The sequence below is a fragment of the Camelus bactrianus genome, chromosome 2, assembly GCF_048773025.1.
Source record: "Camelus bactrianus isolate YW-2024 breed Bactrian camel chromosome 2, ASM4877302v1, whole genome shotgun sequence".
Taxonomy (NCBI): Eukaryota; Metazoa; Chordata; class Mammalia; order Artiodactyla; family Camelidae; genus Camelus; species Camelus bactrianus.
In genome coordinates, this window is record NC_133540.1 from 119152087 (window position 1) to 119175665 (window position 23579).

The 23579-nt window shown below is 46.2% G+C and overlaps 1 pseudogene; it reads left to right on the forward strand.

Moving 5' to 3' along the window:
* Positions 1-17736: 17736 nt before the first annotated feature.
* LOC123619170 (U4 spliceosomal RNA) lies at positions 17737-17868 on the forward strand (annotated as a pseudogene).
* Positions 17869-23579: the final 5711 nt, after the last annotated feature.

Genomic DNA, 23579 nt, shown 5'->3' on the forward strand with positions numbered 1-23579 from the left:
ATAATTATTGTGACAAATACCTTGTAAACTGTAAGATCTTGGTGATCGTTATTAATGTGATTCCCCAAATATTTTTGGTTCTGGGCAGGTGGTATTTTTTTCCACTCCCCCTTGAAGTTAGGTGTAGCCGTGTGACTTGTTCACTTTAGGCCAGTCCAGAAGTGACATGGTCGCATCTGACCGGAAGCTGTAAGAGCACAGTCTGTGTGCGGTTCCCAGGCTCCCTCCCTCTACCACAGTCCAGAGTGAGGCCACACAGCAGGGTGCCCAGCTGACCCCAGATGGGAATAAGCAAGAAATAAACCTGTGTTTGTAGAAGCCACTGGGGTCTGGGGACTGTTTGTTATTACAATATAATTTAACCCATCCTGACTCATGTGCACATAACACATACAGGTCTTACGTGAGATTGTGCTGTTTGATGCATAAGCTTAATCCAGTCAACAAGGTTTATGGTGAAGGTACAGGTGCAAATTGTATTTAAAACAAGCTTCTGAGTTCTTAACAGAAAAAGATAGCTCCAAGATCCTTCAAGGATGTTTGAGTCATGCCCTGTATCCAATAATCTAACATGAGCTTTTATAGGAAAGGTGGAGAATTGCTATTTTGTGAGCCTTTTTCTGTTCCTGCCACTGTGCAAGACCTATTGGCACAAATGAACACATTCAGTCTTAACGGCAACACTGGGAAGAAGCCTGGGTATTATTCGTATTGCTCAGTATAGAAAGTAAGGCTGAGAGATCCTACATGTCCCAGGTCACATGGCTAGCTAACAAGCAAGTGATAAAATTATTTTAGAGAGCACAGAATGCTACTTCAATGTACAGTGACAGTTTTCAGCTTAAATCTAGAAATTGGCCAGGAGTACCTACTTGCTGAAGTTCAGTTGCACAGCTTGAGGGGTAATTACTCTTATTTCGAGTTTAAAAGGGAAAATGTAAGTCTCCACTGCACCTTGACCTTTCTCACTGACCTTGACCTTACAGAAGTCACCCTGATGTAAACTTCAACGTAACAAAACCCTAAGGGCCACCCTTGCAATTTGGGACTCCTGTTTGGGAATGTTGGCTGGACTTGTTTTACCAGAGCTCTGTTTTATTGCTTGATTCATATTCCAGATTTATATTACTATATCTTTCCTTAAAAAAGAAAAAAAAAGAAAAACCCAGCAAGCTAAAATGATATCAGAGTGCTATATCTTTCAAATTCAGATTTTTAAAAAGTTGCAAAGCCAAAATACTCATCTGCATTTATATAAAGTAGTATGAATAACTAAGAGCAATATTTAACTGCTTAAGAATATCATCACTTACCATACAGTATGAAGCTTTTTTATGTTAGTTTGTTATACAGCTGTATTAGTGCATTTTGGTGCATTTCTGTATCTGAACATGGGCTGGGACTTTATCAGTTGGCCAGTTTTTAATGGGGGGGCTGCTTTAGAATATGGTTAAGACAGTGATTCTCAACCCAGCCCCCACCTTAGTTAGACCAATTAAATCAAAATCTCTACATTTTGGTCCAAACATCAGTTTGTTTGTTTGTTTCCAAAACTCCCCATTGGGTTCTATCATGAATCTAGGGGGTTTAGATACCTTGGGTTAAAATCACGGGCTCCTGCTGGTCAGGCAGGCAGTCTCGGAGTCAGATCCTAAGTCCACTGCGGAAATTACTTAACCTTTCAGCTTTGCCATCTGTAAAGTGAGGATAGTTTAGTATTTAACTCATGACATTTGTAGTAAGTATAAAGTGACGTAGTATATGCAAAGGGCATAGTCCCTGCCCAAGATCAAGTACCCAGTAAAATATTACTGTTGTGATTTATTTTTAAGTGACTGGGAACGGTGTGTCAGGTTAGAGCAGGAGAAGAATATCTCCACGTGCAGTGAAGCAAACCCAGCTGGACAAAGTCTCAGAAGCTGCTTGCCCAAGTTCTCTCGCCCAGGCCTAGGGTCCTGGTCCTCCTCCAAATCCGATTTTCTTGTCATCATGCTGTCTTTCCATTAAATTGCAGCTTCTTGGTTACATCAGATAGGCTTCCCCTAAGCCGCCGGCAGCAGTGAGCTGGGCGCCTTGAGAGTGTGCCCATGCGGCTGCCGAGGCCCCTCGACCGCATCGTTGTCTCCAGCAGCATCCAGTCTGCTTTCCGCTTCTTAGACGTTCTGTCGGATGACGTGGCTTAGGACCTGAGGAAGTGAGGAAGCTTTCCCAGTAAATGGTTGTCTGGGGTGCGGATCCCAAGGAGGCATTTTGAGATGAAAGGTGGGACATTCGGAGTCACTGTGGTTGAGGCCCTGCCACTGTGCAACTTCAGTCGGTTCAGTGGTGGTGATGCTACCTTGTCGGGTTGTGGGGAGGGCTGAATAAACTGCTTCTGCCGCTTCCCAGTTGTGTGGCCTTGGAATAATTACTTAATCCTTGATACCCTCAATATTTTCATCTGTCAAATGGGATGAAGATAATGAGGTCCTTGTGATAAATACTGTTTTGTATATGCAGTGTTTAGCAGACACCGGGTACGGGCTTGGCATCTAAGTGGTGGTCACAGTTGTACCTTGTTACTGGGAATGGCCAACCCCTCGTCCCTGTACGTCAGGTGTCGTGAGGTGACAGTACCTAATGAAGTCGGCAGTCTTCTGAGGCTTGATGGACCATGGCCACAGTCGGGTCCAACCTGTCTCTCCTGGGTCTACTTTTCCAGTTTTTTCCGAGTTTGCTTCCCGTTTGTGGCTCCTGTTGGTCTGCAGTTTCTCTTCTCTTTGCCTTGCCTTGCCTTCTGGCTACTTCCTTATCGTTAGCTTCTCCGTAGTGTGGGCAAGGAAAGTAAAGGAGAAGACACTGTGAGTAAGTCTGGGGAGGAGACAACATTGGATTAAAGGAGGACACAGGTGTGCAATACAATTCCTACCTTCTTGTTACCCCGATAATAAGAAACCTTCACGTGTGAAGGGCCATTTGTAATTCACAAGGCACTGGCAGGTGTACTGTCTCTAAGATGGGTATTGCCCCGTTTTTCCAGTTGGCAAAGCTGGGGAGCAAGCAGGGAAAGTGACTTCCGGGGCTCTGTTAGCTGGTGAGAACTCAAGTAGGTTTTCTGGCCGCCGCCTTTGTTTCTTTAACCTCTGGGTTAGTGTTTGGCACGTTACCATCGTGGTGCAGATGAGCGTCCTCTGACGGTGCATGAATGAGTGCCTGTGTGTCCCAGTAAAACATTATCTACAAAACTAAGGGCAGATCTGACCTGAGAGCCAGAGTTTGCTGATCTCTGTTATTAAGTAACCATTCTTTCTTTCATGCGAATTTCCTTCTTTATATGTGTCTTGCCAAATGAGTATTTAGTTTTCTGGGATGATATTTTGAATTTACATTTCATATACCATTTGCTTCTGACTTTTTTTGGTTTCTCTATCGACTTGATGCCTTTTAAGGTCCATTCTTGCCGTGGATGCATCTTATCTGTTGCTCCAGACTATGCCATATAGCTCCGTGGGGTGCAAGCCCATGGTTTGCCCACCCACTCTCCCCATGACAGACACATGAGAGTTCCCAACTCTCCACTGCCGTGAACGAAGCTGCATGGAACCCTTCCTTGCACGTCACTGTGCGCCTGTGTAAGAGTCTCTGTGCTGCGTGCCACACCAGAGTGGGGCCATCTTACTGTCAGGGCACACTTCCTCCCACATCTCTGCCAGCAGTTGGGATTCCACTTTCTCATTTTTGCTGGTTTAACATCTCATTGCTTCAATTTGTGTTTCTCTGATTACTAGTGAGTTAGAACAGGTCTTCATGTGCAAATAAACCTTAAATTTTCTAATTCAAAAGCTAGGTTCTTTTCCTTAAACCTCAGCTAGTCCTTCCCAAAAGACTTCAGATTTTTTAATGGGATTTTTCAAACATGTACAAAAGTAGAAATGTTTTATAGTGAACTCCCTTGTATCTCCATTTCCCTGCATCAACAGTTATCCATTTTGCCATCCTTGTTTTGGGTCCCAGCATCATGACCAGTCAAGCGTTGGCTGTACACCAGTGGGCTGAATAACGACCCCCACACCAAGTTGTCTACGTCCTAATCCCTGCATCCTGTGAATTTATTGCCTTACACCCCAACAGGGATTTTGCAGATAAGATTTAAGGATTTTGAGATGAGCAGATTATCCTGGATTTTTTGGTGGGTCCACTGCAACCATAACGGTCCTTATAACAAGGAGACAGGAGGATTACAGAGTAGGAGACTTGATGACTGACGCAGAGAAAGTTTGGAGTGATTTAAGGAAAGTGCCCCAAACCAAGGAATGCAGGTGGCTTCCAGAAGCTAGAGGAGTCAAAGAAACAGCTTCTGCCCTAGAGCCTACAGAAGGAACACAGATCTGCTGAAGCCTTGATTTTAGCCTGTAAGACCCATTTTGGACCTCTGATCTCTAGAACTGTAAGATAGTAAATATGTTTTATTTTAGGCCACTGATTTTGTAGTAATTTGTTACAGCAGCAATAGGAAGCTAATACAACCTATATCACGTGCTTTATGAAAAAGTTATAAACTGATATGGTAATGCCCTCTTGTTCCTTCTTCCTAAAACACCCTTTCCCCCCAGTTACCTGCCTGGGTTTCTCCCCACATTATTCACCTTCTTAGGTCTCTCTCTACCATATGCCTCCTTCTCAGAGAGGCCCATTTCAAATAATACACACTCCTGTCAATCACTGTATTTCGTCTTACCTTGCTTTATTTTTCTTCATAGCACTGATTACCTAATATACACATATAAATGTATATTTTTATTTATATATGAGAGCAGAGACTTGTTTTGTTCCCTTTGACACAAAATAGGGGCTCCATGAAATATCTGTTGAAGGAAGGAAAGATCTTGGCTTGTGATGCGAATCGTCTAACTAAATGACACTCCCCCTTCACCTGTATTCTTGGTGTAGTTTGTGTATTTCTTCCTTGAATCTTTCATTAAAATGAGGGCACTCTGCTTACATCAAGGAATACTTCAAACACACGATGGGTTGCCAACAGGAAATCGGCATTAATTCTACTTTGCAAGTGGGGAAGAAGTCCAAGGCCAGCAGCTTTTTCAAATCATAATTGGAGGGATTTGGGCCACTGTGGTGGGCAGAGGACAAAGGTGAATCCGATGGCTCTAATCAAGTGGCTCCACCAGGGCCTCCCGGGAGGGGCAGATTTGTTTTTCCCTAATTCCAGTCTTAACTACTGTTAACCGCTTAACTGTACCTATAGTCCTTCCATCCATCCATCCCCCTTCCATCCACCTTTCCCACTAGAGGCACTTAAGCTCTTGGTGTATCAAGAGAAGCTTACAGACTCATGAGGGAATCATGGACAAGCCATTACAGTGTGAACTGTTAAGTAAGAAAGAAAGGAAATTAGCAAGCCAGTGGAGTTGGGGGGGAGGGGGAAGCAAGGAAGGATCATATGTCTCAATCACTTAGGTAGTGCCTGATAAATATGAATTATTTGTTGATTAATTTGGCACTGTTTGCTCCCCAGGAAAAGCATCTGTTCTTACGATGAAACGAGCATGTGGGTAATCGTTGTTTGTAAGCTTGAAAGCACATGTAAGGAAATGTGCCTGGGGCTCCCTGACAGGTGACAGGTGAAGCAGTGGCCACACATAGTAGGCGCTAAATCCATGAGCGCTGTTATTGAAGACGAACGTCAGGGCACAGCTGGTGTGCTAGCCTTGGTAATTTAATGGAAAAAAATGTTTAACGTTGTGAAAATACTCCCTCCGTCCATTTTCCTCTTCAGTCCCCTAGCAGTTATAAACCTGAAGCCAGAGGGAGCACAGGTTTTCACGAAAATTCTCCACTTTTATTTTACTTTATTTTATTTTAGAATATGAGGTGCCTTCCCTTGCACCCACACAAACTCGCCATTCATTCTACTTTTCTCCCACCTATTTTGTCCCTAGCATATTTCAGGGATTCTCCTAAACAGCTTCCTCGTCATTAAAGATGTTGGAGACAGACGAAACAGGGTTCCTGTGGGACTTTGGGTGAGTTTCTTAGTTTGCCCAAAGCCAAAGTCTTAATTCTCACATTTGTAAGATTAAAAATTGACACTATGGAGGGTCTTGTGAAGATGACAGGGGTAACAGACACCACCACCTACCTACTTTGGCACCTCTCATATAGTAGTAGCTCAATAAAATTGTGTCCCAGTTACCTGTTGCTCTTTAACAAATGACCTCAAATTGAGGGGCTTCAAACAGCCCATTGTACTGTATTCCAGGTGTGTAGGGTCAGGCTGTTCGGGCAGGGCATGGCTGAGGTGGCCGGATTGGAGCTGACAGATCCACGTCCAGGGTAGCTGGCTCACGTGGCTGAAGCTCAGCCAGAGCGCCACGGGGCTGCTCAGTCTTCCTCACAGAAGAGGGGCTGGGGTCCAAGAGCGTGTTCCCAAATACTGCTGATGGAAGCTGCACTGCTTTGGATCTAGCCTCAGACGTCCCAGGACATTCTTCCTGCTGCGTTTTCTTGGTCAGGCAGGTCACTAGGGCCAGTTCTGATCCAATGGGAGGGAAATTAGACCAGATGTACTGAAAGGAGAAGTATCAAAGGATTTGCATGTACCTTAACCCTCCAGGAACAGTGACTGTTGTTTTTATTTTATGTCCTGAGGCATGAGGTCAGCAAAAGCTGCTGGGCTTTGGTGCTGACTGTGGGTCTTCTCAGGGTCAGTCCTGCAGCTGTCCCTTGTGAACTATCCTTCCTTCCTTCTTTCCATCCTTCCTCCCTCCCTCCCTTCCTTTCCTTGTTTTTCTGTGTTTTGATGACTTTCATTTATTTATTTATTGATTTAAAAAATCTATTTCAAGTTCTCTTGAGCTTGTTATACTGAGTAATCCTCTGTTAAGAACTGGTTTAAATTCTTATTGTTTGGTTATACTGAGTTATAATTGACATAGTACAACTGAATGAGTTTAAGGTGTACTACAGAATGACTTGATGTACATAGACTGTGAAATGAGTACCACAGTAAGTTAGATAATAACCAGCACTTCGTATAGTTATTAATTTTTCCCCTTGTGATGAAAACTTTCAGGGTTTACCCTTTTAGCTGCTTTCAGATACACTGTACAGCAGCATTAAATAGTTATCATGTTGTTATACATTACATCCCCAGTACTTATTTATCTTATAACTGGGAGTTTGTACCTTTTTTGGTGGGGGGGGGGGATTTGTACCTTTTGACCACCTTCATCCAATTCCTTCACACCCACCCCCACCACCACCTTTGGTAACCACAAATCTGATCTCCTTTTCTTTGAGGGTTTTTTTTTTTTTTTTTGAGTTTCTACCTATAAATGAAATCATGCAATATTTCCCTTTCTCTGTCTGACTTACTTCACTCAGCATAATGCCCTCAAGTTTCATCCATGTTGCCAATGGCAGGGTTTCCTCCTTTTTTATAGCTAAATCATATTCCATTGTATATATATCACATTTTCTTTATCCATTCATCTCTCGGTGAACATGTAGGTTGTCTCCGTGTCTTGTCTGTGGTAAATAGTGTCACATGGATTGTACTTTTCTGAGCCACCCACTGCAGGGTATTAGCAAACATCTGATCATGCTGGTGAACACAGCAGCCTCATGAATAAACTCATTCCATGCTAAGCTCTTATCTCTGAGCATGAACTAATGAAATACAGATTTTGTACCCCACAGTATGAAGCAGCTTGGTCACCATTTTATTTTGTCTTCTGGATTATATTTGGGAGTCATCCTAAAATGTTTTTTCATATCATATAGACTAGGTTTCTTTATGGTTCTGGTTCGATTTGTTTGATAACCCAGACTTTCCATGAGTCTCTTGCTTGGGCACATTTTCCTCTGTCTTCGAGACATCTGTGTCAACTCATTATTCACGTGTGTTAAGTTCCATTTCTTCACTTTCATTTTGTTCCTTATTTGCCAAAACCAGCATTTCTCAAAGTGAACACCCACAGATGTCGTATGTAGCTAAAAACCCTGATGTCAGGCCAGGGAAATGCTGATTCTTAAAGTCAAGCAATTGTCTTTACTGCAGGACTTCTCAGAACCTTTAACAAACTAATGCATACTTTGCATTTCAGAGAGAATAGTGAATGCCACATTTCACAGACTGTATGACCCCAGGCCCTTCTTACAGAGCACCTCCCAGGACTTATGTTCCATGGGACACACTTTGGGAAACAGAGATCTGTGCTCCTTTTGAGGGGAGATGCGCGTGACCCACCCTTTGGTCAGTGTCCATATTTCAGGTGTCTGTCATCTTCCTTTCCTCCAGGCAACGCTGAGTGCTGCCCTGTCCTGGGATCTTGGGGCAGCCTGGCAGAGTGGAGAAATCTGGGTTCCATCGTAGCTTCTCCTCTCAGCTCTGTGATCCTGGGCAGGTTAGCCTCAGATTTCACGGTTCTGATATGGAGTTAATACAACTTCCTGAGCTGGGACAGTGGGAGGTTATAGGCAGTAGTGCACACAGAGAAGGGCCTGGAGCATGTGCCTGGGACACGCCAGCTTTCCCTTCCCGGTTCCTGGACAATGAGTGAACGCGCTCGCCCCCTAGTGGGCATTTCTGCCTCTGCCACCTGAGTTGACCCATCCTTAGGACTGGATAGCTTCTGCTCTTGGCTTGTTAGTAACTGTTCTGAACTAGTGTGTGGGCAATTCGTTGTAGAGGAATGAGTCAAGCAATTATTTAAATGAAGGTTTTAGATCTGAGAACAAGGGTTGTAGATGCTTTCCCAGCAAGAGACAAAGCCTCATTCCCATTTTACAGATGCTGACCCCACAGAGGGGCCATCTCCACCCACCTGATTGCTTGTGTAGACAACCAGGAGCAAGATCGTATTACCTTTATCATGCATGGTTCTTCATGTTGAGGCCAGGGGAAAGGTAAAGGCTTTGCTTGATTCTATCTGTGATCCAAGGTAATCTCTAATATCTAAAAGTCTTGCAAATAGTAGGCAGTCAGTGATAACAAAAGTTAGTTTATTCAGAGCTTGCTCTGCCAGGAACCATGGTAAGTGCTTTAGTTATTGAATCCTTGCAACAAGCCTTGGAAGATGGTGGAATGACTCTCATTTCCATTTTAGAGTTGAGGAAACTAAAAAACACAGAGCATTTGAGTAACTTGCTTGAGGTCACACAGCTCATAAGGGATGAAAAACAGCATTCAAACAAACCCACACGGTCGGATTTCCCACCCATGTACTCAACCAGGGCACCAGCCTGCCTTTCTAAAAGTCCCTTATTGACCATCTTGGTGGCAACAGGTATTTATTGTGACTCTGTGGTGTGCCCACCCCTGTGTCAGGAGCTGTGGAGGATACAAAAGATTCATGAGACAATTTGATGTCTATGATTGCTCCAAAATTGGTTTTGACTTCTTAATAAAGGGTAAAATCCCTGAGGAAAAAACTGAATGATGAAATTTAAAAGAGCAAGTTTTTCAAAGTAGGAAGAAACTGGTTAATAGCAAGCTGAAGGGCAAACATGTTTAAAAAAAGAACTAACGCAGGGAAAACCAACACTGTATTAGTGACACATATGATTTGTATGCCTGTGAGCAGGAAAATGTAAAAGGGGGAGAGAGCTGTCTTCTTGAGTAAATGAAGCATAGAAGTTCATTAGGACTCTAAAGAAGTGTTAAAAGAGGAAACCCTGCCTTAAGAGCATCAATGGATTGTAATATAAACCATGTCAGGTAGGTGCAAATTGGAAACTGGAGATGCAAAGGCACGATCTGAGGAATACATTTACCAAAATATCAGATAAATAATAAATTATTAAATATGTTAAAAGCTAAAAGGATCTTTGTGTCTGCAAGGCTCTTAAAATCGAGAGAGAGAGAGAGAAAAAAAAAGGCCGGGCTGGTCTGGTGCGAGAGGGTGAAAGGAGGGGAATGGAGACGGTCTGGCTGGATTAGTCCTAACTCTGAAGACACAGGAAAACACCCCTGGTGGAGCTTTCACAGGAAATCATTAGGCGCGGGTCGCAGGCGAGTGAGGGTGGCTGAGAGCCGGGAGGTCCCCCGTCCTCATTCTGTGCCCAGGAGCCCCAGAACTGGCGGGAGATCCCACTGCCCGGGGTGGGGGTGCAGGGAGGTCTGTCCCCCTCCCGGGAGTGCCCTTCAGCCCCTCTGCTGCCAGCTTTGCTTCCAGCTGCTCGGGACATGGGGCGAGGTGAACCTTGCGGGGCCCCTGGGCTGGGGGCTGGGGGCTATGGAGAGCATGTGACGATGTGCCTCCCTCGGAACGTTTCCTCCGAAATTTCTGCGGCGCCCCTGCCACCTCTCCCACCCGGACCGCACCGTGGGCTTCGACCCCACAGACGGGGAGAAAAGCCCCGAAGGCCGGCGCCTGGCGTGGCGGGGGCGGGGGCGGGGAGTGGGCATGCGCACAGGAGGCAGGGCCAGGCTCAGCGCGGCCTCTCACAAGCCGGGAGGCCTGGGACAGGAACTCATCCGCTGGTTTGTAAAACGAGATGATGCCACAGTACCTTCCTGAGTCCTCCGGATACTGGTGGCAGGCCTGCCCCTCTGGGCGCCGGGCCGGGCACAGTCCTGCCCTGTGGAGCCCGCAGTGTGAGGGGTGGGCCTTCCGGGCCCTCCTGCAGGCGCCTCCCCGAGCACGTCAGCAGCACCAGTCGAAGTCATCGTCGCCGCCATCCTGGGAAGTTGTTATTCCATGTTCCTCGTGTTATAGCCCAGGAAGCTGAGGTGGAGGGAGGCTGGCTAACTTGCCCAGCACTCAGCTGGGAAGAGGTGGCGCTGGCCTCAGCCCCACGTGCCTGGCATCCCAGCTGGGCTTTTAACTCTGACTTTATACAGGAAGCTCCTGACCCATGATCGCGAGGACCGCTGTACCATCGTAGCGCTGACAAGCGGTGTGAAGGAGGACTCAGGGCTTGGTGCGCCCACAATTCGGGCTTTTCACTGAGGAAGTGCCGGCGCTGGAACTCGAACAAGGTCGGAGTCGACCAGGAAAAAACGGAGCGAGTGGTCCTTATGCAAGGAAAGCTGAGCCCCTGCTGAGAGGACCAGCTTGAGGATGTGGAAAGGGCCTGGCCCAGAGCTAGCTGCCTGGCTGGCTGTGTGGCCTTGGCCCAGCTCCTGAGCCTATTGGACCCTCAGTCTCCTCCTCTGTAAAATGGAGAGAACGGGAGGTAAGACAATGAAGTTAGATGAGGGATGTAGAGTGTTTAGCCCATGGCTCCTCATAAGACAGGAGCCCTTGTTAGTATTATTTGTTGTCGTGAACAAAGAAGTGTGAGTGAGAACCCTCCTCTTTTCCCACTCCAGGCCTCTACCTCAACAATGACACCACCTGAGAGCTGAGAGAGGTTGGAGGTGGTCAGGGGGGCCCAACGAACCCTCTCCTTCCGTTTATCAGAATAAACAGATTAAATGAGAAGCCAAAGTCATTACTCAGAATTGCCTAAGCTGCCCTGGTGGTGAGACTTAGCAAACGATGTGCCAAGGAGTATCTGGATCTTAATCACGACATGTGACAATGCCCAACAGGCTCCTGAATAGATGAGGTCTCAGGAATCTCCTTGCTCTACTATTGATTACCCTTGCTGTCTTAATAACCCGGATTTGACCCTTCAACAGCCAGGCCAACCAAACACTGACTGTTGAGGTCAACAGCAGCTGGAGTGTCCCATGTCCCCCGTGTTATTCCATTTCATATTCGTAGCAGCCTTGCCCTTGGTAAGTGTCACAAGCCCATTTTACAGATGGGGTAACTGAGCCTGTCTAAGGTCCCCTCCAGCCTTGCTGTACCCATTCTGTGCTGGCTCACATGTTCTTTAGGAGAATTTTGTAGGTACTTCTGAGTACCATTCCCTAGAGTCACTATTAAGCTTTTATGTTAAGAAATTTAAATAAATCTGACTCTAGATTCCTGTGTGGTTCCCTCCTCTTGTCATTTGGGTATCACGTCAAATCTTACCTCATCAAACACTTCCAAAAATGATCTCTACCACTCCCATTCGTCATAACACAGAGTGGAATTCTTTCTCTAGCAGTTATCAAAATCTCACATTGTCTAGTCCGTGTGTTTGCGTGCTTATTTTATTGCATGGCTCAGCTCACTGGACAGTGAGTCCCACCAGAGTAAGAATCCTATTGTCTTCCATTCTTCACTGAGACCAGTACATACCCTGCACATAGTAGGTGCTCTGTGTCTCTATGTGTAGAGAGCATGGTCAGGTGGACAGAGCTTAGGACCCCAGACCGGGCATGATTGTCCCCCTTACTGTCAGCCCATCTATTGAGGAGCCAGGCCTTGCTTTTCCCATCTATAAAATGGATGATAGAATACTATGCAGCCATGTAAAGTGATCTGCAAAAATATGAAATGACACAGACAGATGTTACTGATGCGGTAAGTGGGTAAAAATCAGGCAATAACACAGCGTGTCAGGATGAACCCATGAAGGGTGCCGAATAGAGAAATTAAAGCCTTGGGCTGTCAAATTTCCAACCTGAATTCCCCATTGACCAGTGTGCTAGGTCAGTGACATTCCCTGTGCCTCGGTTTTCTCGTCTGTAAAATGAAGCTGGTAAGAGTTCATGCTGACGTGTTGTAAGGTACTTAGTGTGTGAGAGGGGTGCTTGGCACAAAGTAAGAGCCTGATGAAGATGAGCTATTGCTATTGTTGACGTGACTACTCTTGTTTCTGTTGCTACTGTGATGCATCAAAGGAAAATGAAAGCTTGTGAAATGGGATGGACAATAGAATTCTATTATTTAAAATATGTGTGTATGTATGACAGGAGGTATACAGATGGGTTTTCTCTTACTCTCTTGTTTCTTCCCTCCCTCCTTCTTTACCTCTCTTTGTATCTTCCTCTCTTTCTTTCTTTAAGCCAACACATATTACTTTGTGTAATGAGACAATAAAATCAAGAAAAGTCATTTAAGAGTAAAAATAATGAAATAATGAAATGGGCCAGGTACACTTCCTGGGGATTGGGGACCGTGGGCCCTGGTGTCAATTCCATCACAAGCGACTTGCCAGGCATTGCACTAAGCCCCTCATACCCATTCTACAATTTAATCCTCTTGGCCACCCTGCCTGTTAGATGCTATCATCACTGTTAAACAGACAAGGAATCCAGGGCCCAGAGAGGTCAAGTCATGTGCCTTAGGGTGCCCAGCTGCCAAGGAGGCGGTTCCCAGCCAGGCCCACCCATCTGATTCAGGGCCTAAGGTCTAAAGTACATCATTTGAATTGTGGGCTCAGCATCATCAGCATCACCCACGAGCGTGCTAGAAAACGCAGGCTCTCAGGCCCTGGCCAACTCCACCACAGTCTGCACGGTGGGTGACAGGGTCCCCAGGTAGTTCACATGTGTGGTCAAGCCTGAGAAACCCTGGTCGAGCCAGTCTGCTGTGTTGTGTCCCCCAGGTTTCCCCCATCGCCTGCCTTCCCTCCTGCCTGGCCCCCATGCCTTCTCCCACTTTGCTGGCATCTCACTCTCCAGACCTCGGCAGGGGAAGCCGGTAGAAGCGACCTCCAAACCACTCTCTTTAGTGACTACTTAGCAGCTCTGAGACAAAGGTTTGAAGAAAAAAAAGATGTTTGAATCCATAGACCTGATTCGAGAATTATCTACGGCGTGTCTGTATCCATGTTATCCCTTTCCAAATAGTGGACTGTAAGGAGAATATTTTTGTTATGATTTAAAGAAAAATAAATACTGCAGGCTTCACAACCAGAGGCCCTTCTGATATGCTTAAATGTGGTTCAGGGCGCCCTGATTTAAGGGGCTAATGCTAGAACAGCAGAGGTAAATTATCCTGGCCTGTGGGTGTTTATATATGATGATGGAATGCAAACAAGCCTGGTTTGGCTCTGAAAGCAGAACCGGGGAAAACTTCATCTGGGTATTTAATTACACAGGGCAGAGTGGAAACAGTCTTTTGTTTCCTCATTGGCCCACGCTTGGAAACCCATAGGTCACTCTAAATCAGAAGGCATTACAGTGTATACGAAGCAACTGGAACATAACATTTAGCAGAAGTTTTCTGCATTTGTGTTTGTGTTCTTCACTGCCACAGCTGTTTGCACTGTGTAATTCACATATGGAGTTGGATAACTTGGTCAGGGCTCACGCCTGCGTGCAGGCCCTTGTATGCATGCGCGCACACACGCACACTTCCCTAGGGTTTACATGAGAAAACAAAATGACCAAGTCTGGTAATTTGGCATTGAATTCCACCTAGGCAAAAGAAGGGCTGGAGACTAGCGTTCCTCCTGTATGTGTGTATATAGGGGGTGCACAGCCAGAGAAAGTCAAGGTTCTGGGCCCCAGCTTCTGTTTTTGCCCATTTCATATGAAATATTAGGGCTTTCTCACTAGTGTTAGAGCCAAGGCAGAGACCTCGAAAGATAAATGATTTAATTCAGGCTGTCAGGTTCTGTTTGTTTGGAAGTAAGGACTCACGAGGAGAAGAGCACATTAATTGAAGTCTCAAGGTGGTAGTAGAGCACATTGTCTTTATTACTGCTTTCTGTGGAGGGGGATTGCTTTTTTTTTTTTTTTTTTAAGTTTATTCGATCTCGTTCAGTTAACTTTCATCGAGTCAGTCCTGTGCTAGGTCAGAAAATCTGAGTGAATGAGACCAGTGCGAGGGTAACGGACTACAGACACATTCCTCTGGGCTCTTACAAAGGGCTCCCCCCCCACCCCCCCAGAGGTGATGTCCAACATGACTCCATGTTGAGAGGGTATTTGCCGGGGAGAAAGGTCGGAAAGGCATTCCAGGCAGATGGAACAACAGGGGCAAAGTGATGCCCACGTGGAGAATCTGATTCTCTGGATGGCAGTGTTGGCAGCACCCAGGCCGGGTGGGCTGGGAGCCCTGGGAAGAGGAGCAGAGGAGAAAGTCACTGGAGATGAGACTGGGGAGGGACACGGTATCTGGTTGTGAGGGCTCCTGTGGCTTCTTAGGCCTCACGGGATCAGAGAAAATCCTGCTAGACTTGGGGAGGGGGAGGATGGCTAGACTGGAGGAATTGGAAGGGGTCCTTTTAAGAACTGGGGCTTTGATCCAAAGAGGAGTGGAAGCCACTGAGGGGAAGCCATGGTTAGACTTGTGCTTTGAAAGCTTATTCTGTTGGAATGGCAGATAGAGGATGAGAGTGGAGACCGAAAAACAGGCAGGGGGCTACTGTAAGGTCCTGGCGAGAGAGGAAAGTGGCTGGACAGAGGATGTAGAGGAAGAAATGGAGAAAAATGGGAAGTTTAAGGGAAGGAGATAGTAGATATGGGTGCTGAAGGGGAGGGAGGTGTCAAGGCTATTCTTCACACAACATGGTCCAGACCTCTTCCTCTGCCTCCTGTAGACAACCACACTGTGCCACCATCTGTCCTCAGACGGCACCTGGGACTTACAGGTCTGGTCCAGGAGTGATTGGAAGAGCACGGGCTTCTGCGGACGCCTTACCGCCTGGCATTGAGATCCTGTAAATTTTTTAGCAAGTCAGACAAACTAGCATGATAGATGATCAAATCTGCATGCAGCCTTTATTACCTTCTCTCCCCCTAAACTCCTGGCATCTGCTCCATGGCAGGTACTGTGAATTTACTCCCTCAGTTTCCATTACAACACCTCCTCATTAACCTTTTGGTACTTGGGGGTCAGAAAGTAGAAAACTACATTTCCCAGACCCCTTTGCAGGTGAGGTCGTGCATGTGAAAGATACTTCCAAGTGCACACACCTGCTCTAGGCTGAGGCAGAAGTGAGCAATGTTTGGTGCTGCTTAGTGTAGGAGATCAGGTGTCCTGGCCAACGAGGTGGCACAGCCTTCTTGTTCTTCCGGACAGTGGGTGGTAGAGTTTTCTGATATCTAGTCCCTATTGTCATATAGCTTCTTTTTCTGGCTGCTTTGTTCCTATTAGTAGCATCCAAACCCAAGTCTCTGGCCACCCCTACCAAGGAATGACATGAATTATGGCAGATCGTCTGCTTAAAGTATTGAAGTCAGTTCCGTTGCCTGCAGATAAGAACCTGCAATTAACTTCATTTGTTACTATATATTTTCTTTGTGGTTTTACACATAATGTTCCTTTTCTCTAAACAGATTATGAGCTCCTTCAAGACTACAGAGAGGTCATGTGTCCTCTGTAATGTCAACCACAGAGCTGCTGTGGATGATTGCCATTTTTGTCTGCTTGACAGCTAATCACCGTTCTTCTAGAAAGAGGAGATTACCAGATTGCGCCCTAGCTTTCCTCTGGGGAACTACATCTTCTCCAGTCTCAATTCATGTGCTTTGGTGGGGTGACTCCACCAAGAGAGCCAAGGATGGTCATGTGACTGAAGTCCAGTCAGTCAGAGCATGGCATCCCACTGGCTCTCGTAATAGTGTAATGATGGGCACGTGACCCAGTCAGAGCCAATGATTTGAAATGGCAGGGTTTTGGGAGGAACTCTTGAGAAGAGAGGGACATCCGTTTCCTCTCTTTCTGTGAGGACCATTGATAAAAAGGAAGAGGGCAGCCAGAAGCTGCTGGAGGCTCTTTGTGGGATTGAGGATGAGGTCAATCCAAAGGCAAGCACAAGTGTGTTGTTGATGCAGGTTGAGTCCTGCATACACCCAGCCTTTCTAGAAGACAGCCCTGTTCTTGGTCGTTTCAGTTAGGTAAGCCGATAAAGTTTTCGGTTGGTTTTTGCTTCAGCCAGTGAAGTGGGGTTTTTGTCACTTACAACCAAGGGTTTTGACTACAACAGGAATTGTCCATAAGTAGCTCAAGATTGGCTCATCAAAAACTGAAGGTCTTAATTCCCCATCTTCTTTTTAAGCTTTCTCTCGCTTCCACTCCAACCTTTCTTAAAGTGACCATCCTTAAGACATGGTTGCACTTTTAACAATTTGATGGAACAAACAATTCAAATAAAGCAGAGATGCACCCTGATCCATTATCCTCTTAAACACTTTGGCAGTGGCTTCTGGAAGGGAAGAAGTTCCAAGTGAGGGCCAGGCAATGAGAAGGGTGCTGTAACTGAGCTCTGTCCTGTGGTAGATGCTCCTTGCCACTGTAAAGCATGAGCTCAGATCATGGGCCTTAGCACCGAAATGAATTAGGGTTACTTGTTGAATATTACATTCACACTCATTAGAGGTGTGATCTTGGCAAAGTTACTTAACTTCTGTGAATTTAGCCCCAACTGGTTCACAGTTAAAGAAGAGTTTCTTGGCTTACACACTTGGGAAGTCTAGGGTGGTGTCCGGCTTCAGGTTGGGCTAGATCCAGTTGCAAAGATGTTAAGTCAGGAATCTGTGGTGCTTCTTTCCAGTGCTGGCTTTTCAGGCTGGCTTTCCTCTGGGCTGGCTTCATTCTCAAGCATTTGGGTTCATTCTCGTGGGCATAACATGGAGCTGGGATGAGCTCCAGGCTTCCTATCCTCCCAGTTTTGCTCTCCTGGCAGAAAGAAGACACCTCTATAGCTCCCATAGTCCTATAGCCCCAGTGAAAATCTGAGCTAGTGCTCTTATCAGGTCAGCTTGGGTCACCTGCACATCCTTGGAGTGAGGGACTTAGATCACCATGATGGGGGGAGGGAATGTTTCTCGAAGGAAAAGCAGGGGGCTGTTATCAGAAGAGGGAACTGATGCTAACTGGCTAAAAACAACAGATGCCCCCTCTTACTCTCCTAGATTGTGTTCTCTTAGGAAAAAGTGGAAATGTTTCCACTTCAAAAGGTTTTTGTAGCTTTGTGCAGTGGCAGTATGGTAGCCAATGAGGTTTACCCGAGGCACGATTATTGCTAATTGAAATCTTTTCCCAATACCTAACTTGAAATATAGTTGGCATTGGCAATTTTTGACACTCTCTGTGGAGACTGAATTTTAAAAAGGGGGTGGAGAGTATAGCTCAGTGGTAGAGCACATGTTTAGCATGCAGGAGGTCCTGGGTTCAATCCCCAGTACCTCCATTAAATAAATAAATAAATAAATAAATAAATAAATAAATAAATAAATAAATAAATAAATAAACAAACCTAATTACCCCCCCCCCCATAAAACAAACAAACAAAAAAGGTTTTTGTAAAATGAAATGAGTGACTGTTTGGGAAGCAGATGCCCTTGGTGCTCCACCCATATCCCCACAGCCCATACCATTTCCAAGTACGTGGCTCCAGATTCTTATATCAGCCTCTGCATCCCTTTCTCTGGCTGCCAGACCCCACTAGGCCCCATACTTGCCACAGGTTGGATGTGCTTGGGAGTTAACAACACCTGGGAGCCGCCTTCAGCTGAGGAGTTGGAGGATCAATACCCCAGCCCCCTTGCCCCTCGAATGGGTCACTCTGAAGTGTGCCTTCTGCACTGCCTCCCAGAGGTTCCCAAGAAGGATTAAGCTCTGGTTGCCCATAGTTGCCCTTTAATGCTTCCTTCACTTCTTTTTCTCACATCTCCTACTTCCCTACCTGTGTTTCCTAGGATCTCCTCCCAAATAAACAACTCGTATTTTGACGCACTTTCCTTTGATCAGGGAAGCCCACTGTAAGACTGTCCTACGTTTAGCATCATGCCTGGCATATTATAAGCATTCCATACACGTTTGTTATTACTAATGTCATAGTTATTTTGAGGTTCATTTTCTGCTGTAGTTTGTTTTTGCATGAACTGCTGCATCCTTTCTGCCCCTGCCTTTCTGCACTTTTCACAAAATCTCTCTCTCATTACACAATCCGGCTACCCTCTCAACTTTTTCTTGTCTCACCACTTCTTCTTAATTTTAATCTTTCCCCAGGGTAATTACAACTTTGATGAGAGGGTGTACATTTTTAAATAATTACAAAGAAAATTGGCAACTAAAAACAGTTGGTAGACCAAACAACATGTCTTAAGATGGTAAACTTCTTGAAGGCAGGAATGATACTGGTTTCCACTGTGCCTGGAATTAACACATATGTTTGTATTCAGAGGGCTTTTTTAAATAAGACAAATTAGCAGACTTTATTTTAATAAAGGAAAGAGACTGAGTGAAATCTACTTCCTCTGTACATTACATCTGCTTCCCATCTGCAGTTTTTGCCAAAACGATCATTTTTTATCCACATCCACAACAATTTGGCCTCTCGCATCTGCAGAACGGAGCAACCATTCACTAAATGATACCCTAGTGGTATGAGAGTGCTAATGCATCTCATTTATAAACAAGGAAAACACCCCAGCATCATCTGGGCTATTAACCAATTTCCAGTATGAAATTAATGCAAGACTTATTTCTTGGGGAGAAAGTGCTTACCAATAAAGATGAATTTTCTCGTTAATGGAAAACCATACATTCAACAAATCACACATTTTCAGTGTGACAAATCGTGACTTGGCAGGATGACCGAGGAATGTATGCAGAAGACAGTTTGGTCTTTCTGGAGAGGACCAGTGTGTTTGGAAATCATATACTTTCTGTTTTGGGTTTCCATCTTCAAATTTCTGGATACTGCACAGCAGGGAGTTGGCGAGGTGGCTGGGGTGATCTTTTCTCAATGAGCCTGTGGCTCCCTCTGCCTCCCAAGGGGTCGTCTCCATCTGTTCTGGGCCCCAGTGGAGGTAGAGAGGGTGGCTTGTTTTTATGTTGTTGGGAACCAGCAAACAAACCTCTACGTTACTGCGCTAATGCCCAGAGTGCAACCCTACCGAGGAAGAATTCTTTCAGGGCGGTCGGGCTACTCGGGAGAGGGACAGGCTGGGCAAAGAGGACGGCGTTTCATCAGAAGTCTGTCCAGGTGGCCCTCCTTGGGCCTTCCTTGTTTAAAAGAGAACTGGAGACTTGAGGGCAGCCAAGCGTTTGTGGCTGGAGGCCAGACTTCATTTATACAAACGTTCCCCTCTTTGTTACTCAGAGGAGATTCTTTCCACCTGTCCCTGCCTCTCCCTCCCTGGATGTCTGGGCCTCCTTGGTGCATCCAGGGACCCATTTTCCTGTGTGTTTGGGGATGGAAAAGACTACTTTTTAAGGAAAGAGAAGTCATGAGCCAGAAATTTTGGTTCAAGACCTAGTTCTGCCACTTACTAGCTGTGGGCAGGATAGGGAGTCGAGGGTCTTTCCCTGAGCCTCAGCTTCTCCATCTATAAAACAAACAAACAAACAAAATAGCTTCCCAACAGGGCTCTCATGAAGAGTGATCCTGTGAACATGCCATCAATTTTTAAATGACCACATCTCACAGATGTAGACTTAGCACCAATTTGGACAGTTAGAAGGTGGAAACACTGATGCTGTTCTGGGGGTGATGTGTGATATGGTCACATAAGAGCAGTGCTATGATGGGCTCAGATCTGGATGCAAGAGGTAGGTGGGGGTCACAGAGCTTGGGTTCAATTCCCACTACTTTGTAGCTGAGTGGTCCTGGGCAGGTTATTTAGTATATCTGAGCCTATTTCCACATCTATGAAATGGGTTTCAAGAGTCCCAGTTTTTCCAGGATTGTCATGAGGAGTAATTCTGTTCATGCAACAAATAGGAAAAGGGATCACAGAGATAAGAGTTAACTTCTACTGGGGAGGAGGTGGAACCTGAGCTGAAGCTTGGGAAGCAGTTAAGTGTCTGCAGGAACAGAATGTAAACCTGAGCTAAAATATATATGAAAAGCACCTTACAGACTAAATTTCTATAGTGCTCTGTACGAATATTATCTAAAGGATTTGATTTAGACAGGAAACCTAAGAAACCCCAGGCATTGGGCCTAATTCTATTTTCCAGCCCCTTTTACGTTTAGTATTTATTAGGCGTGAAACTGCAAGGGGTGAAAAGGGGGGACTGCATGAAGAATGTTCCCCTCTTTCTCCCAAACTGGAGAGCCAGGAAACAATAGAAGGAACGATGGAGGAGAAGCCCCTCTCTTCAGTATTGGTGAGATCAGCACTAATTTTGATAGCTGAATAGAATTTCTGTGGGTCTAATACTTCTTAAAAACTGTTATATTTTTGAAGCCAGGTTAGTCAGCATTATTCGGGTCTGAAGTTAGTACATTAAATTTCATCTCTCAATGTTCTTTCTTTTTTTTTTTAACATCTTTTATTGATTTATAATCATTCAATGTTCTTTCTGACATTTTTTAGGGAAAAAAAACCAACTTCTCCCACTTTATTAAAATCTCCAGTGGCCAGTGTGGTTAGGGACCACTGACTCAAAACACCATTCTTCATGAACCCTGAGAAGAAGATGGTGATTTAAAAAAAAAAAAAAAAGATCATTTGACGTATCTTTGAAAAATAAGTCAATCTCAGAAAAAGAAAACAGGTATTTAGCCAGAAATACAATATGTTTTCTGAATCTCTACTAGGAGCAATGCTATTTGCAAGAAAACAGAAGCTGTCGTTCTAAAGAGATCCTTTTCTCTTGCTTTATTTCCCCTCTGAAATCATGAGCCGATGTTTGTGACATCACTGGGTTGCTGTGGAAATGTTTATTTCACAGAGGATTTTGACCTCAAGTGGGGAATTTAAAAGAGTTAGTGTGGAGTCTTGGAAAAACACAATTGGTTTAAATAAAGGTGGGTAGCATTTGGAAAAAAGACTCAGAGAGAAAACAGTATAAATTGTCTATAACAGGTTGTTTCAAGTTTTCCTGGGAGGATTCAAATACTTGTAGGAGCACCTTACACCAAATATGCCGATTTTTATTTGAATTTTACTTACTATAAATATCTATAGAAAGTTGAGGGGAGCAGGTAAGGAATGGCTTTTTGCAGAAAAAAAACTTTCAGCTATTCGGTTATCAAAGCTGAGGGAAAGGTTTGGTCCTAAAATACCATTTTTTGGGGGGTATCCGTTTACAGTTTTATAATATACAATAGACTTAAGAGAATAGCTCAGTTTAAAGAACTGTCACTCAAAGGGCCTGAGTTTCAGTGCAGAAGCTACAGAATCCTTCGTTTTAAACTGTTAAATCAACAGAATGCCAAACTAGAGCCTTTCTTCCTGCTGGGGCAGTATTGTCCCCTAAATCCACTTTCCAGTTCTCTCAGCCTAGCCTAGTTTGATGTAGCGTTGACTTAACTACAGCAACCGGCAAAAGGAAGTGGGTTTGCATTTGGGATGGGAGGCGGCGGCCACGGGTGTGTGTGTGTGTGTGTATGTGTGTCTGCGTGTGTGCGCGCGCGCGGAACGAGGGGCATCGGGAAAGAACATCGAGACGTAGAAACTGTGTGAAAAAAAATTCCCCGTGGTTGAAAGAGAGGTCTCTGCAGACAAAAACAATTTTAGGAATTAAAAAAAAAAATTCTTCAAAGAGGGTGGGAGGAAGGCTGGCCAGGAAGGTGCGGGGCGTAAGCGGGGAACATGTGCGCCTCCGCCGGCATCTTTCCCCTTTCCTGGTTTGGGGCGACCCCCTCCCCACCCGCCCATCTACCCGCGGCCGCACCCGCGCCCCCTGCTGTCCCGGGGCCCGCACGGCCCCGCGGGGAGGGCGGCGGGCGGGCTGTGGGGGGCCTGCAAAGGTCTGGCGGCGTGGGCTGATTTAGTGGCCGGGGCTGTAGTACAGGCTGTCCCCGGCAGCCGGCGGAGTCAGCGCGCCCACGTGACGGCCCCGGCTCTCCGGTGAGCTCCCTAAACAGACGCACACCCAGCCGCGCGCGCGCGCGCGCATACACACACACACATACACACACACATACACGCACGCACCCCCGCGCGCACACGCCCGCCCGCTCGCTCTGCCTCTGTGCCCTCCATCCCGGCTCGCTCATTCTCTCGCCCTCTCGCTTCCCCTGCGGTCTCTCGCTCTGCGCGCACACACCACACACACGCACACGCACACACACGCGCGCACACACGCAGCCGGCACAGGCGGCGGCGGCGGCGGCGGCGGCTGCTCAAGTCAGGACGAACCTCTCTAGGTACCGTCTTGAGAAGGCGGCAGCGCGGCGGCGGCGGCGGCGGCGGCGGCGGCGGCGGCGGCGGTAGCGGCAGCCCGAGCATCCCTCCTCAGCCGGAGAGGGAGCACCGCCGAGAGTTTTCGTTCCCTTTGCCGTTCCCTTCCCCCTCCTTTTCTTTATTTTTTCGAGAGAATTTTTTCTTCGCTTATTGGTTTAATTTCATTTTGAAAATTTTTGGTTGCTTTTGTGTGTGTGCTTTTTTTTTTTCTTTCCTCATTTTATTTGCATCCAGAGCATGGCGGGCTGCGGACTGTCGGAAGACACCTTCTTCCCTTCCTTCTTTTACAACTACGGCTCCTCCTGGGAAACCCCTTCCAACCAGGTAAGGGGTGGCTCGGTGCCGGGCGGCGTCGCGCCCTGTGCCCCCCGCCGTGAGCTCACTTGGCACTCGGTGGGGAGGCAGAGGCTCGGGAGGGGGTGGGGAGGCTAGGGGGCCAAGTGGGTCGCACCGTCTGGGTACGTGCCAACCGGCGAGAGGAGGTGTCCCCCCTTCCCCTAGCACTAGATCTCTAGTCTCCAGGGTCTGTCGTGTCCCTCCCTTTTCAATCTACCATCCAAACCACCCTCCCCCACAACCTCCCAGCCCAGCGGGAACCCTAGAGAGGTAGGAGCCGGCACGTTACCCCGAACAACTCCAGGCAAAACCAGGGAACTCGAGCGCAACC